The sequence below is a fragment of the Panthera leo genome, chromosome D4, assembly GCF_018350215.1.
Source record: "Panthera leo isolate Ple1 chromosome D4, P.leo_Ple1_pat1.1, whole genome shotgun sequence".
Taxonomy (NCBI): Eukaryota; Metazoa; Chordata; class Mammalia; order Carnivora; family Felidae; genus Panthera; species Panthera leo.
Window position 1 is genome coordinate 1981422 of NC_056691.1, and position 17072 is coordinate 1998493.

A 17072-nucleotide genomic window follows, 5' to 3' on the forward strand; every position below is an offset into this window, starting at 1 on the left:
TAAGGGTTGTTTGTTCTAGTTCTGTGAAAAATGCTGCTGGTATTGTCAGTTTTGTTGATCCTTTCAAAGAATGATATATTGGTTTCATTGATGATCTCTATTTTTTTTCTATTCTCTATTTCATTTATCTCTGCATTATTATTTCCTCCCTTCTGCTAGCTTGGGGTTTGGTTTGTTCTTTTCCAATTCCTTAAGTTGTAAGGTTAGATTGTTGATTTAAGATCTTTCTTGTTTTTTGATAGAAGCATTTATAGCTATAAATTTCTCCTTTAATAGGCTTTTGCTGTGTCCCATAAATTTTGGTATGTTGTATTTTTGTTTTTACTCATCTCTATCTTCTAATTTCCTTTGTGATATCTCTTTGATCCATTGGTTGTTTCAAAGTGTGTGGTTTTGTCTCTACAATTTTGTGAAGTTTTCTTTATGTTATTGATTTCTAATTTATCCTCTTGTGGTCAGAAAAGATACTTTGTGTGATATGTATCTTTTGAAATCTTTTGAGACTAAATTGTGGCCTAATATATGGCCTATCCTGAATGTTCCATGTGCATTTGAGAAGAATGTGTATACTATTGTTGGGTTGAGTATTCTGTATGTGTCTATTTGGTATACTGTGTTGTTTAAGTCCTCTATTTTCTTCTGTCTAGTTTTTGTGTCCATTATTATAAGTGGAGTATTGACAATTCTAATTATTATTGAAGAACTGTCCATATCTCCCTTCAATTCTGTCAGTTTTTGCTTCATATATTTTAATGGTCTATAAGTGGGTGTGTAAATGTTTATAATTATTATATCTTCTTATTGCATTGAACCTTTTATTAATATATAGTATCCTTCTTTGTCTCTTGTAAACTTTTTAATTCAAAGTCTGTTTTGTCTGATATTAATATAGCCACTCCTTATTTCTTTTGGTTATTTTTTACATGAAATATCTTTTCCCAGCCTTTCACTTTCAACTTGTTTGTTGATCTCAGGTTAGTCTCTTATAGACAGCATATGTGGTTTTATCCATTTTGCCAATCTCTGGCTTTTGATATGAGAGTTTAATTTGTTCATATTTAAAATAATTACTGATAGGGAAGGAATTTATTGTGTCATTGTATTGTTTTCTATATGCCATATAGGTTTTTTTGTTGTTGTTGTTTCTCATTTCCTACATCCATGTCTTCTTTTGTGTTTAGTTGATTTATTTGTTGTGAACCATTTAAATTCCTTCTTAATTTCTTTTTGTGTATATTTTGCTATTCTATTTGTAGTTACCATGGGGATTACATTCAACATTCTTAAGTTATAACATTCTAATTTGAATATATGGCAATTTAACTTCAATAACACAGAAACTATGTTCCTTTACAACTCTGACCCCACCCCTTTCAGTAGTTGATGTCACAAAGTTACATCTTATACATCGTGTGTCTGAAAACCTAAACTACTAATTCCTTTAAGTGAATTAGTCTCCTAAATTATGTAGAAAACAAGATTTGGAGTTACAAACTAAAGTTATAATGGCAGCTTACATTAATAATCATTGTTTCTTTAATTGTATTAGTATCAAATCATGAAGAAAACAAAAAGTATAGTTATAAACCACTGTTACAATAATACTAGCTTATATAATTGTACATGTATTTACCTTTATGGAGACCGTTATTTCTCTATATGGCTTTGAGTTAGTCTAGTATCCTTTTGTTTCACCTTTCAGGACTCCCTTGAGTACTACTTGCAGGGCAGGTCTAGTGTCATAAACTCCCTTAGCTTTTATTTATCCAGGAATGTCTTGCTTCTCCCTCAGGATGTAGAATTCTTGGTTGATAGGTTTTTTTTTTTCTTTTAGCACTCTGGATATATTGATCTACTATCTCCTGGCCTCCAAAGCTTCTGATGAGAAGTCTGCAGATTTTCTTACTGAATATCCCTTGTATGTAATGATTCACTTCCCTTTTGCTGTTTTCAGGATTTATTCTTTGTCTTTTGAAAGTTTGATTATAATGTGTCACAGTGTAGGTCTCTTTGGGTTCATCTTATGTCGAGTCTGTGAAGCTTTTTAGATGTTCATATTCATGTCTTTATTCAAATTTGGGCAATTTTCAGCTTTTATTTTTTCAGATATTCTTTCTGTCCCTTTCTCTCTCTCCTCTTTCTTTCCTCTCCCACAATGCAAATGTTGGTACTTTTGGTGGTGTCCTATAGATCTCTTAGGTTTTGTTAAACTTTTTTCTTTATGCCCCTCAACCTTGATAATTTCCAATGTTCTGTCTTTAAGTTCACTGATTCTTTCTCCTTCCTGCTCAAATCTGTATTTGAATCCTTACAATAAAATTTTCATATCAGTTACTGTATTTTTAGCTCTAGAATTTCTTTCTTTAAATTTAGGTTTTCTATTTCTTTATTTCTATTTCTTTTTTATATTTCTTTATAATTCCATTTAGTTAACACCTTGTTTTCATGATTTTCTCCACAGCTTCTTTTAGTTCTTTGAGCATCTTTAAGGCCACTGTTTCAAATTCTTTGTCTAATATATCTTCCAGTAAGTCTTTTTCAGGGGCAGATTCTGTTATTTCTTTCTCCCTTTGAATGGGCCATACTTTCCTGTTTCTTTGTGTGTCTGTGATTTTCTGTTGAACACTAGACATTTGAATTTAATAATGTGGTAAATCTGGAAATTGAATCCCTCCCCTTCCCTAGGGTTTGCTGCTCTGTTATTGTTATTGGGTTTTTAAAATTTTTATAGCCTCTCCGTGCCAAAAGTCTACCTGAGGTATAAACCTAATGTCTTCTTATGTCTTTTCTGAGCTTTTCCTTGGGCATACACTGTCACTTTGTAATGTTCTCCATATATGCAGTTGTTTTTGAATGTCCTAGTCATTAATATCTCATTCCCAAGGGAGAAAAGCAAAAAATGAAGGAAAAATAATGAGTTCTAGACTTTTAAATCTTCTGGAAGTCACTTGAGCCAGAGTGGGGAGGGAACTCCAATACTTGAGGGACAGAGTTCTTTTTGCCTACCTCAACTTTCACAAGCTCTGTGCAAGCTGCTACAAGAACACGAGTACAGCTTCCTGGTATGTGGGATATTTGTTACTGTGCTAAGAGCTGGAGTTGAATGAACGTGGCCACAATTTACTGTCCAATCTTCCCCTGGAACTTGTGATCCTTCAACAGACTCCAGAGTTCCAAATAATTACATTAGATAGATTCTTCCAGTCTAATTGTTTGGATGAGGAGTCAGATTCCTGGTGCTTCCTACTTCACCATCTTCCCAGAATCGTCTAGGAATAGAATCTTAAGGATGAAATTTCTGAATTGCTTCTAGGGTTTCTAAAATTGGCTCTCTAACCTGATAAGACTTAAAGACACTAATTATTCTATTTCTGTTAATAAAGAGAGCCATGATGTGATTTGGCAATAGAGATATATAAAATATCATCATTGGATACTTCTTATTTTATTTTTTAAAATTCCAGTATAGTTGGGGCACCCATATCTCTTAACCAGTTGAGTATCTGACTCTTGATCTCAGCTCAGGTCTTGATCTCAGAGCTGTTAGTTCAAGTCCCGTGTTGGGCTCTGTGCTGTGTGTGAAGCCAACTTAAAAAAATAATAAATAAAAATAAAATTCCAGTATAGTTAACATACATTGTTATAGTAGTTTCAGGTCCACATTATGGTGATTCAACAATTGTATACATTACTCAGTGCTCTTCATGATACACGTACTCTTAGTCCCCTTCACTTAGTTCTCTTAATCCCCTTCACCCACCCCCTACCCACTTCTCCAGTAACCATTGGTTTGTTCTCTATAGTTAAGAGTCTGTTTTTTGGTTTCTTTCTTTCTTCATTTTGTTTCTTAAATTCCACATATGAATGAAACCACATCATTGGATACTTATAATAAAACACTTATAAGAACTAAGAATCTAAGTGGCAATGTATATATTTTCAAACACTTTTGTCAAACTAATGAGTATAATGAACTTTGCTGGTTGCTCCTAATATCACTGAACAAAGTGGAGAAAGAAACAGATGAGTTCAGGGATTTAAATTTCTGGCTCAAGTGCCAGATAAATGACCTGAAAGTGTCTATGTCTTTCCTGAAAGAGGCTCTTATCTCCTATCGCCACAGGATTAAGATTGCTGAAAACCAAACCCAGAATTGCATTTTGCAAGTGGATGACTTACAGCGCATTTTGAATTCCCAGCTTTGCAGGATGTCCTTGATTAGGAAGAAATGAGATTCTGAAAGTTGGCACGGGGATGTGTGGAAAGACCTGGATGAATCTGGGGACATCGAGCACCTAAATTCTGATAAGCCTTGTTTGCCAGTAGTAGCAACCTCTTCACCCAGTCTGAGGAGACTAACTGTGTTGTCTCAGGAAACTGTTGATGGCCTCCCTTGAGGCAGTTGCCTTGCAAGACAATGCTGATTCTCTTCAGAATCCACCCCTACCACCCTTCTCTGCTTCCAGACCTATGACTTTGGCTAGTTGATTGTGGTGTCCTTAGAAGTGAAGTAGATTGGAAGCCTACTACATTTTTACTTGGTCTGTATAAGGAGGAAAGTTCTAGGTCAAGTGAACAAAAGTTGTACCTGAATAATAAAGATAGGAAGTCACAGCCCCTGAGTAGATTACCAGACTTGAGTTAGATCCAGAAATTGTTGAATGAAGAATGGGTTCCCTTGAGGAAGGACACTGGTATACTGGTATACTGCTAAAATTTATTTTAGTTGTTTTCCCAGCCTTTCCCAAAGGAACCTATAGCCCCTACCAGGCTAACTCTGTACTGGGGAAAAGGGAATAATAATAATAGACTTTTTGGGGCTCTGAACTGACACCAATTCCAGGAGACTCAAATGTCACTGGTGTCCACCAGTTAAAATCAGGGATTTTGCATGTTACATGATAAATGGAGTTTTGGCTCATATTCCTCTCACACTGGGCCAAGTGGGTCCCCAGACCATCCTGTGGTTATTTCTCCAGTTCTAGAATGCATCATTAAAATAGACTCAGTAACTGAGGAATTCTCACGTGGATTCCCTGACCTGTGGATTAAGAGCTACCATGGTGGGAAAGGCCAAGTGGAAGCCACTAGAACTGTCTCTACTTAGAAAAATAGTAAAGTAAAAGTAGAACTGAATTCCTGGAGGGATTTCTGAGATTAGTGCTACCATCAAGGACTGCGAAGATGCAGGGGTGGTGATTCATACCACATTTCCGGTCAGGTGGCAATACATTGTAGGAATGAGACAAGATTCTTTAGAAGGCTAAATATACTCTGAATCACCACTCAATATATGGTGCTGTTACTCCCGTAGCCAGGATTCACAGGTCCAGGAATCTAGGGATGGAATTGGGAGTGGCATCACTCACAACTACCCCTAATAACCTGCTAACAATATTTTTGCCTCCTATACCCACAGTCTTATACTCTGCTGGCCTAGAAGTCTTAGTTCCAAAGGCAGGAATACTTCCACCAGGAGATACAACAATGATCTTATCAAACTGGGAATTAAGACTGCCATCTGGCCATTTTGGACTCCTCATGCCTCTGAATCAACAGGGAGAGAAAGGAGTTGCTATGCTGGCTGGGCTGATTGATTTGGACTACCCAGAGAAGCTAAACAACTCCACAATAGAGGTAAGGAAGAGTATATATGGAACAGAGGAGATTCCTTAGGGTATCTTAGTATTGCCATTATCTGTGGTTAAAGTCAATGGAAAAGTACAACAATGCAATCTAGGCAGGTTGGCTACTGGCCCAAAAACTTCAGGAATGAAGGTTTGGGTCACCCCACGAGGTAAATAACCATGAGCAGCTGAGATATTAGCTGAGGGCTAAGAGAATATGGAATGGGCAGTGATAAAGGTAGTTATCAATATCAGCTGCAACCATGTGCTCAGTTACAGAAATGAGAACTGTAATTGGCATGAATGTTTCTTCCTTATTTTGTTATGAACATGTTTGTGGTTGTGGTTGTGTGTGTGTGTGTGTGTGTGTGTGTACATAATACAGTATCTTTGTTTTTGTTGTTCTCTTATCCCCTTATCATGTAATGTAAGCTGCATTGACTTTATATTATAGTCTTTAAATATTGTTAATTTTACATTATAGTATTTAAGTTATGTGATATCAAAGGAGAACAGTAAACATCATTTAAGGTCTTTGCATTGTCTTTTGGAAAAAGGGTTAGTGTCTTCATTTGTATGCAGGATAATTACATGTTAGGGGGAAGTATGACCATATCATTCCATATTTATGCATGTCTGTGATATAAGTTTTCTAAATATTGTTATTTTGAAAGCTCAAAGCTGTTTTATTACTTCTCGGCTCAGTGGCTACAGTGAAGCCCATGGAAAATAGGAAGAAAGTCAGTACTGGGTTCTTCCTGCACAACCTTCTCTTCTTCCACTCCTTCCTATACCATAGTTGCCTTCACAATATGCTGTCCCTGTGTTCCTGCTGCCACCAAAATGTCCATTCTTCACTAGACCATAGTCATAAGGTTGCTAGTTGTAATATCCAAAGTCACTGTATTTTCCACTTCCATAATTTCTTCTACATAGTTGTCAAAACCACCTATGTAGCCCCCACCCCGGTTCCCACATCCAGGTCCTCCATCACTATATCTTCATTTTTGTCCCGCATAACAAGTACTGCCTCCAAAACTGCCACCGAAATCCTCTTCTATACCCATTATAGCTATCCCTAAAGCCATGTCTTCTTCCTTATCCGCAAGAACCTCCTCTAAACTTGCCTCCTGATCCATTGCCTCTGCATTAACCCTTCAAAGCAAAATACCTTTCTCTGCCATTCCTAGAACTTTTTACCTCCTGTGTTTCTTGTCTGCACAAAGCCCACTGATGGTATGGTATTTCTGCAGCACAATTTTATCCACAGGATCATGGTCATCAAAAGTAATAAAACCAATGCCTCTTTTCTTTCCAGTCTGCCTATCAGTAATGATCTCAAATGGTATAAAGCTTTCTATATTCCTTGCATAATCTCTGGGTTGATATTCTTTAGTATTGTCTTTAATTCCATCACAAGCAGCTTCTTCATAGTTACATGAGCTCCAGGTTTTCTGGATTTCTCTTGCTACAGCACATTTGGACTTAACCGCTGTCCCATCCTTTGAATGAGATCTTGCAGCCATGATAGCACCAATCTCTGCCATGTATGAAGAACTTACAAAACCCAATACTCTTGAGCTCTTGCTTGCAGGATTCCTTGTTACCTCACAGTCTGTAAATTTTCCCCATGGTTTGTAGTGGTTCCTCAAACTTTCTTCTGTGGTTTCAAAACTTAAGCCACCAGTAACGAAGTTCCAGAAATGTACCTTCTCTTTCTCCATAGCAGACTCAGTCACTTCCACTGAACTTCAGTCCAGTGAGATGAGAGAGATCTCTGTGTACGAGCATGAGCACATTTGTCCTGGTGCTGCTGTCTTGAGGCTTTCTCTTCGTGTCTCTGCTTTGTTATAATTCATGCAAAGCCCTTCCGTACCACCAGATGGAACAGAGTGGTGTGCAAAATCATTTATATTTCATCATGTTATGTCTCTGATTTCTCTTTTTACATTTCTTTTGTGAACCAACTTAACTTCCCGCAAATAACTATTTTCTCAACCACTTCAAACTGAATTGAAACTGTCTCACTTTTCCTCTCTCTTTCTCCGTCTCCTTCCTAGTTCCCTTTAGTTCCATTCAGCTGACTCAGACCATCATCACACTGATTATTATAGTTTTGTATTAAAATGCTAATGATACAGAAAATTAAGCTCTATTGTTTGTCACCATTGTATTGAAAATATAGTCATCCAGATAATTGCTTTGTGGTGTTGAAAAGTATGCAAATGCTATTTGATTGGATCATATTAAGTGTACAGCTCACTTTATGGAGACCATGAATTCAGTCTTCTTTAAAATTTTATTTATATAAGAATATGTGTGATTCTGAATACAAAATTCATGTAAAAATGAAAGTGACTTCTAAGATTCCTAAGACATATGTTTTCTCCCCCAAATTTAATATAAGAATTATCTATCAAGCATTCAGGTCTAATTTTGCCCCACTATTGAGACAAAACCTTTTGAGTACTTTATTCCAGGCCATGTGAATTATGAAGATTTTTCATTCTATCTGGTGGGAACAGGGGCGGTTTCTGGCCTATGTGAGCTCACAGTATTTCTTTCTAATCCCATCCAGTGTGGTTCCTTGCTCGGGGTTGCACACACATGTGTTGGTCAGCACTCAGCTGACACTTGAGGAGCATCCCCACTTGGGTTTCCCTTCTCTGGACTGTGACCTGAACTTTCTCTCCATCCAGAAAGTTCAAGGGCTCACCTGGTTTATTACTGACCTCCCAAGGTTCTCTGCTCTTCATTGTCTTATATCCAATGTCTTCAAACCTACTTTCCGGTATATTTTGTCCTTTAAAAGTTATTTTAGGCAGGAGGTTAAATCTGGTTCCTGTTACTTCATTTTGAGCAGAAGCTAATAGAAGTAACTTGAAAACACTTGTTAAATTCCTAGAAAAAGAGGTGTGTCTCTTTATAAAGACCTTGATGTTTCTGAGCTCTCTGTTCTATTACATCAAATCAGTGATTTTTTTGTATTAGTCAAATAATTTTAGTTTTAATTACTATAGATTTAAGTGTTTTCACATTTACTTTGTAAAAATTAATAAAAGGAAATCTGGTTTAGTATTGAGTCAGGAGGACAGCAGGGAGAACTGTCACACCCTCCCGAATTACCACTCATGGTCAACTGCAGACCCAACAGGAAGAGGTGCACTTTGCAAGTAGACACTACTGTAGCTACTAATTTACTAACCCAGCAGGAGAAAGTAAGGTTTCTTCCTCCCTAGCAACTCCCCAGCCAATGAGAGACTGTCACAGTTCAGCCAATGAGAAGCCACTGCACTTTCAGCTCCATGTTTACACCAATGGACTTGTAGTTTACAACATCTCCTCCCAAATCCCCCTTTCCTCTATAAAAGAACTTTTCATTCTTTTAATTTCTGGGCTCGCCTACCATTTGCTGGAGCTTGCTTGTCCCAGATTGCAATCCTATGCTGTTCCCAAATAAACCCAGCTTTCGCTGGTTAAATAACTGGCTGTCTTATTCCTAAAGTTAACATTACTTGCTAATCAGAAGTGAGATCCAGCAAAGACCCTAAACCACTCCAAGACTAGGAAGCAAATGGGTGCTGGTCTCCTCAGAGCAAACCAGGCTCATTGGGTCCTGCTGGCTCTTTAGTTTGAGGGTAGATTTTCTCCTGGATTTTGAGCTCTTCTCTCTTTGTGTTCCAGCTCTCTAGGCTTTATTCAGGATCTGTTTTAAGGCTTTATTTTTTCTGAGAGTACTTATTTAGCCTTCAATCCAACTTCTTTTTGGAATTGCCTGTTCCTACTGGAACCATGCTAGCTTTGGTCTGATTCCTTCTGGACCCAGACTATTCCTGCTGAAATTGTGTTTTTTTCAGGATTTTTCTCTTTGCTGTAGAGAAAAATCTCTAAGAAATGGGATCCCCATCATCAAAATACTTTGAGAATACTCCCCCCAACACACACTGGTACTCCAGCTAGTTTTATGTTTAAAAAGACTATGGTCAGGGTTGCCTGGGTGGCTCAGTTGGTTGAGTGTGAACTCTTGATTTTGGCTCAGGTCATGATCCCAGCGTTGTGAGATCAAGCCCTGTGGTGGGCTCCATGCTGAGTGTGGAGCCTGTTTAAGATTCTCTGTCTCCCTCTCCCATTGTCCCTCCCCTGCTCATGTGCACACACTCTCTGTCTGTCTCTGTCTCTGTCTCTGTCTCTCTCTCTCTCTCACACACACACACACACACACACACACACACACACACACACACACGACTATGGTCCTTCCTCATGTGCACTGATTTAACCAAAAGTAATTTATTTTATTTATTTCACTGTAATCGACACACTCTATTATAATAGTTTCAGGTGTACAGCATAGTGATTTGAAAAGTTTATACATTATGCTATATTCCCCGTAAGTGTGGCTACTATCTGTCACCATACATCACTATCATATTATTGACTGTATTCCTTACGCTGCACCTTTTATTCCCATGATTTATTCATTCCCTAACCGGTAGCCTGTATGTCCCACTCCCCTTCACCCATTTTTCCTATGCCCTCACTCTCCTCTTCTCTGGCAACCATCAATTTCTTCTCTGTATTTAAAGTTCTGATTCTGCTTATTTGTTTATTCATTTTTTTAAAGATTCCACACAGTGAAATCATGTTATTTGTCTTTCTCAGTCTGACTTATTTCACTTAGCATGATACTCTTTAGGTTCATCCATGTTTTTATGAATGGCGTGATTTCATCTTTTTTAATGGTTGTATAATATTCCAGTGTGTGTGTGTGTGTGTGTGTGTGTGTATACATACCACATCTTCCTCATCAATTTGTCTATTGATGGACACTTAGGTTGCTTCCATAACTTGGCTCTTATAGATAAATGCTGCCATAAACATAGGAGTGCATGTATCTTTTCACGTTAGTATTTTAGTTTTTGTTGGGTACTCAGTAGTAGAATTATCGGATCATATAGCATTTCTATTTTTAACTTTTGCAGAACCTCTATACTGTTTTCCACAGTGGCTATAAAAGTTTACATTCCCATCAACAGTGTATGAAGTTTCCTTTTTCTCCATATTCTTGTCAACACTTATTTCTTATCTCTTTGATTTTAGACATTCTGACAGATGTGAGGTGATATCTCATTGTGGTGTTGATTGGCATTTTACTAATGATCAGTGATGTTGAGCATCTTTTCATGTGTCTCTTGGCCATACATATGTCTTCTTTGGAAAAATGTCTATTCAGAATTTCTGCTCATTTATTAAATTGGATTTTTTTTTTTTTTGGTGTTTGGTTATATAAGCTCTCTGTATTTTGGATATTAACCCGTTATTAGATGTATCATTTGCAAATACCTTCTCTAATTCAATAGGTTGCCTTTTTGTTTTGTTGGTGGTTTACTTTGCTATGCAAACCCTTTTTATTTTGGTATAGTCCCAATAATTTTGGTTTTTGTTTTCCTTCTCTTGGAATGCATAACTAGAAAAATGTCCCCTATGTTAGAGAAATTGCTGCCTCTGTTTTTTTTTCCAGGATTTTTAGTGGTTTCAGGTCTCACATTTATGCCTTTAATTCATTTTGAGTTTATTTTTTTGCATGGTGGTCCAGTTTCATTCTTTTACATGTGGCTGTCCAGTTTTCTCAGTATTATTTTTTTAAAATTAAAAAAAATTTAATGTTTATTTTTGAGAAAGAGAGAGAGAGGGAGAGAGAAAGAGAGGGGGAGGAGCAGAGAGAGAGGGAGACACAGAATCGGAAGCAGGCTCCAGGCTAACAGCTGTTAGCACAGAGCTAGACGCGGGGCCCAAACCCACGAACTGCGAGACCATTACCTGAGCTGAAGTTGGGTGCCCAACCAACTGAGCCACGCAGTTGCCCCTCAGTATTATTTATTAAAGAGAATATCTTTTCCCCCACTGTATACTCTTGCCTCCTTTGTTGTAGATTAATTGACTGTATAATAGTGGGCTTATTTCTGGGTGCTTTATTATGATCCATTGATCAATGTGTCTGGTTTTGTGCCAGTACCATACCGATTTGATTACTACAGCTTTGTAGTATATTTTGAAATCTGGAATTGTGATACCTCTAGCTTTGTTTTTCTTTCTCAAGATTGCTTTGGCTATTCTGGGTCTTTTGTGGATCCACACAAATTTTGGTATTATTTCTTCTAGTTTTGTGACAAATGCTATTGGTATTTTGATAGGGATTGCATTAAATCTGTAGATTGCTTTGAGTATTATGGACATTTTAACAATGTTTATTCCTCCAATTCATTCTTAAAATTCATTCTTCCAATTCATGAGCATGGAATATCTTTTCATTTGTGTCATCTTCAATTTCTTTCATCAATGTTTTATAGTTTTCAGAGTACAGGTCTTTCACCTCTTTAAGTTTATTCCTAGGTATTTTATTCTTTTTTGGTACAATTGTAAATGGGACTGTTTTCTTTATTTCTCTTTCTGCTACTTCATTATTAGGGAATAGAAATGCTACCAATTTCTGGGAATTAATTTTGTATCCTGCAACTTTACTGACTTATTCTAGTTTTTTTGGTGGAGTCTTTTAGGATTTTCTATGTATACTATTATGTCATCTGCAAATAGTGACAGTTTAACTTCTTCTTTGCCAATATGAACGCCTATTATTTTTCTTGTCTGATTGCTGTGTCCAGGACTTTTGGTACTATGTTGAATACAAGTGGCAAGAGTGGCCATCCTTGTCTCGTTCCTGACCTTAGAGGAAGAGCTCTCAGCTTTTTACCATTGTATATGATGCTAGCTGCAGGTTTTTCATATGTGGCCTTTATTAAGTTGCGGTATCTTCCCTCTAAACCCACTTTGTTGAGAATTTTTATCATGAATGGATGTTGTACTTTGTCAAGTGCTATTTCTGCATATATAGAGATGATCATATGATTTTAATCCTTTCTCTTGATGTGGCAAATCACATTGATTTGTGAATAGTAAATATTTGTGACTATTCCTTGCATTCCTGAAAAAAATCCCACTTGATTATGGTGAATAGGTATTAACTCTTCTTTAAATGTTTGGGAGAATTCACCTGTGAACTCCTTTTACCAGTCAGGTGGTTTGACAAATCTGTGCTGTTTGGCCAGTTTTACAACATTTTCATGGTGAATACCATCCTCATTCCTCAGGGCTAGTTGAGCCGGACACAGGGTGGGTGGGGGGCCTCAGTCTCATGATCCTGGGATCATGACTTGAGCCGAGGCCAAGAGCTGGAAGCTCAACCAACTGAGCCACCCATGCACCCCCATGTTTTTTTTTTTAAAAAACTTCATGACCTTCTTTAACAAAGAAAAATGCCAGTACCTTTGGCATTTTTTAAGAAGTTCGTTTATTTCATACTGTTATTCAAATTAAGATTCACAGGGGTGAATCTTCAGGATGGAGGACAAGCACACATCCAGGTAACTGACTTTATTATTATTATTAAACGAAAATTACAAGGCTCTATAAATTAAGACGACCTTCTGCTCACCTAAACCACCCTTCTCTTGCACCTGAAAGTCGGTTTGATTTTGCTCACCTGACTTTTCACAATCTCTTCAAGAGCCCAACGAACGGACTGTAACCCAATCCCTTCAGTTGAGGCATCCCATGGAGCTCAGGGGCAAGTACCAGATGAGGTCGCCCTAGACCCCGCCCTGTCCGGGAGGGGGCGGCGCAGCGCGCTGTGGTCTGAGGCATTGTGGGTATTGAAGACCCTCTCCCAGGGCACTGTGGGTAGCGCAGTCCCGCGTCCCGGGGCACTGTGGGTAGCGCACCCCGGGGCACTGTGGGTAGTGCTGTCCTGCGCCCGCCGGCGTCGCTGGTGGCTGGTGACCGTCCTTGCGCGCTTGTGGTGAGTGATTCCGCCGCTGCCGCCGTTCCGGGGCACTTCGGTGGGGAGAGTCGGGCGGGAGCGGACGGGGTCGGTTCGCTGTCGCCGCGGGTTGCTGGAGGTTTGGGTTTCCCGGCGGGGTTGGGGCGGCCCACCTGGGAGGGGCTGTGGGCGGGAGTCTGGGGGAAGCGCCGTCAGGCGGGGCCGGGGGCCCAGCGTCCCGTCCTGGAGGAGCCGGGCTGGCCTGGGCGACTTGGGGCACACGGGCGGTGGGGCGGCGCTGCTCGGCGAAGCCGGCTCTGGTGATGCGGGTGCCGCTTGGCCACCCGCCCCCAGGTTTTGGAGGAAGATTGGCCTGGGGCAGATACCCAACCTCGCCTCGATGGTGGGGCAGCCGGGGCGGAGACTCGGGTCAGCTGCCTCGGGACCGTGGGCTCCTCGGGGCGTTGGAAGGGCCCGGCGGGGTCAGACATCCCCGGGCTGCGTGGGGAGCCCTTGGGTCCCCTTCGGCGCTTTCCGCTTGTGTCAGCCCCCTCCTGGGGCCCTTCCAGGAGCATGGGGTGGTGCCATTGGAGTGGACCCTACCGGGCAGAGCACTTTCCCTACATCCCCTCGTCACCGGAGGTGGGAGAGGGAATGAATGGTGAGAACTCCGGCCTTAAACTTTCCTTTGTGAAAATGAAACTCGAGCGTACCCAGGAGTAGCCGTGAAGTTCTATGGGTTCATCAGTCTGATCCACCAGTTATCAACGAGAACCCTAGCTTTTCTCCCCCAGCCTGCAACCCCCAAGTGTACATCTCTTTGGGCACTGTGTCTGCCCACGGGCCTATGCCAGGCTTGCTGTCGGAGCCCCCGACCCCCCTTCCTTGTAGGGAGAGTTCAAATCCAGACCTGCCCCTTTCTCACTGCCTCATCCTGGGCAAGGTACCGAACCTCCTGGAGTGGAGTGTGGAAAGAGTTAAAACCTGTGTCTGACCCATGCTAAGTGCTCGAAAACATCCACGTGTGTTTTTACTAAGCCGACCCCCCCCCCCCGCTCCCCCCCCTCCCCCCACTCCCCGGCACATAGAGGATTAACCTCCTGGGCGTCAGCATGCGTTCAGAGCAGGTTTGCTCCAAAACCCACACCCTGACTCTGTTCCTGGGGTTGTCCTGACCTTCCCTGCCTGCTTCCAGTACTTCAGTGGAGTGGAACCCAGTTGCATACTTGGAGGTTTCCAGCCTGCTCTCTGGGCCAGGAGAGACTCCTAAGGGGGGAACTACTTCTGGTGTGCCCAGGTGGGCCCTGAAGCAGTCTCCCCTCCCTACTCCCCCTCAATCCAGAGGGAACTAACTGCCTGTTAGGGAGGGGAGGACTCCTAGGGGCCCGGTAGCCTGTTGCGGATGGGCACCACCTCCTCCTGTACTTGTGCTGTGGGCTTTAGTGTGTGTGTAGTATGCCCTGTGGGGTCAGAGCTGCAGGTGGATTCCCAGGAAGCCAGGCTTGTTCTTGAAAGGACACATTCCTGCACAGGGTGTCCTCCCTGGGCACATCCTCTGCCTTCATTCAGGAGCTTTTCAGCATCTCCATACGTTCACTCTGCTGTATTCTCAGGGCCTTGTGGTGTTGCCAAAACAAAGATGGTGAGAGGTGCTGTTTTGAGAACAGTAGTCTTGTATTGGCCATATTTTTATTTCCTCAGCCATCTTGCACCTTATGTGGTAGAATATTCATTTTGTAGAAAGGTAAATGGTACAGTAGAGGATTAAATAACTTTTACCACGGAGCTAGCTGTTCTTTAACTTTCAAAGTTAATGAAAATTTAAAAAGAGAGGTGCTCTATTTTTAGACTGTCTCATCTAATGCTAATTAAATTCATTTTCATAAAATTTTTTAATGTTTATTTTTGAGAGAGAGCACGAGCAGGGGGAGGGGCAGAGAGAGAGAGAGAGAGAGAGAGAGAGAGAATCTGAAACAGGCTCCAGACTCTGAGCTGTCAGCACAGAGGCAGATGTGGAGCTTGAACCCACAAACCATGAGATCATGACCTGAGCCAAAGTTGGACACTTAACCAACTGAGCCACCAGGCTCCCCACACCCCCAAATTTTCTCCTGATCCTTGGTCTCAGCCCCTAATGACATGAACTTCTGTTGGTGACATTAATGACACTACCTTTAAAGTTTCTTCTACTTTTCTTAGTTTTGAGGGTGTGGAGGGAAATGGGATTATTAAATTTAAAATTTATTATGAAAATTTTACAAATACAAAGATAGCGAGAATTTTCAAAGAGCATCTGTGCATCGGCTTCAGCAATTGTCAACATTCTGCTCTTCCTCTCTTCCTTTTTGGTGTTCTCTGCTGAAGTATTTTGCAGCAAATCCCAGATATCATTTTACCAGTGAATACTTCAGTATGCATCTGTTAGGAATTAAAAAAAATTTTTATTAAATTTTATTGAAATATAATTACCATACATTATTATATCAGTTGGTGTACAACATATTGACTTAATTCTGTACATTATTCAGTGCTTACCACAACAAATGTCACCATCTGTCACCATACAATGTTATACTCCTTCTCATCTCCATAACTTACTTATTTTATAACTGGAAGTTTTTCTTAATCCCCTTTATCGATTTTGCCTATACCTCCACCACCTCCCCTCTGACAACCACCATTTTGTTCTCTGTGAGTCTGTTTTTTACTGGTTCATGTGTTTTTGTTCTTTATCCATTTATCTATCAATAGGCACACATTGTTTCCGTATCTGGGCTATTTTAGATAATGCTGTAATAAACATAGGGGTGCATGTATCTTTTCAGATTAGCATTTTCATTTTCTTTGGGTAAATAATAGTGAAATTACTAGATCATATGGTATTCTATTTTTAAATTTCTGAGGAAACTCCATACTGTTGAACACAGTGGTTGTACCAATTTACATTCCTACCAACAGTGTGTATGTAAGGGTTCTTTTTTCATCATATCCTTACCAACACTTGTTATTTGTCTTCTTAATACTAGCCTTTCTGAATGGTGTGAGGTGATATTTCATTGTAGTTTTGATTTGCACTTCTCTGATGATAGGTGATGTTGAGCATCTTTTCATGTGTCTGTTGGCCATCTGTATGTCTTCTTTGGAAAAATGTCATTCAGGTCCTTTGACAATTAAGAAAATTATTTTTTGTGGTACTGTAGAAGTTCTTTATGTATTTTGGATATTAAACACTTATTGGATATATCGTTTGCAAATATCTCCTCCCATTCAGTAGGTTGCCTTTTTGTTTTGCTGATGGTTTCCTTTACTGTGAAAACCCTTTTTATTTTGATGTAGTCTGAATAGTTTATTCTTGCTTTTGTTTTTCTTGACTGAGGAGACATATTTAGGAAAATGCTGTGATGGCTGATGTCAAAGAAGTTACTGCCTCTGTTTTCTTTTAGGAATTTTATGGTTTCAGTTCTCACATTTAGGTGAGAAACCCATTTTGAGGGGTTTCTCTCTTAAAAATTCCAGTATAGTTAACATACACTGTTGTATTAGTTCCAGGTGTACAATACAGTGATTCAACAATTGTATACATTACTCAGTACTCATCGGGATAAGTGTATTCTTAATCCCTTTCACCT

General features: G+C 39.8%; 1 protein-coding gene across 4 annotated transcripts in view; it reads left to right on the forward strand.

The window, feature by feature from the left end:
• Nucleotides 1–1832: 1832 nt before the first annotated feature.
• ZNF169 (zinc finger protein 169) overlaps nucleotides 1833–17072 on the forward strand; it is a 58812-nt gene continuing 43572 nt past the window's right edge. For 2 of the 4 annotated variants that reach the window (XM_042913566.1, XM_042913569.1), the window contains exons 1-2: nucleotides 1833–1918; nucleotides 5420–5637. The gene's annotated coding sequence lies outside the window, so the exon portion shown is untranslated. Of the gene's footprint in view, nucleotides 1919–5419; nucleotides 5638–13394; nucleotides 13483–14020; nucleotides 14105–17072 lie in introns of those variants that run through there. The other 2 variants (XM_042913567.1, XM_042913568.1) reach the window with 2 other exon arrangements.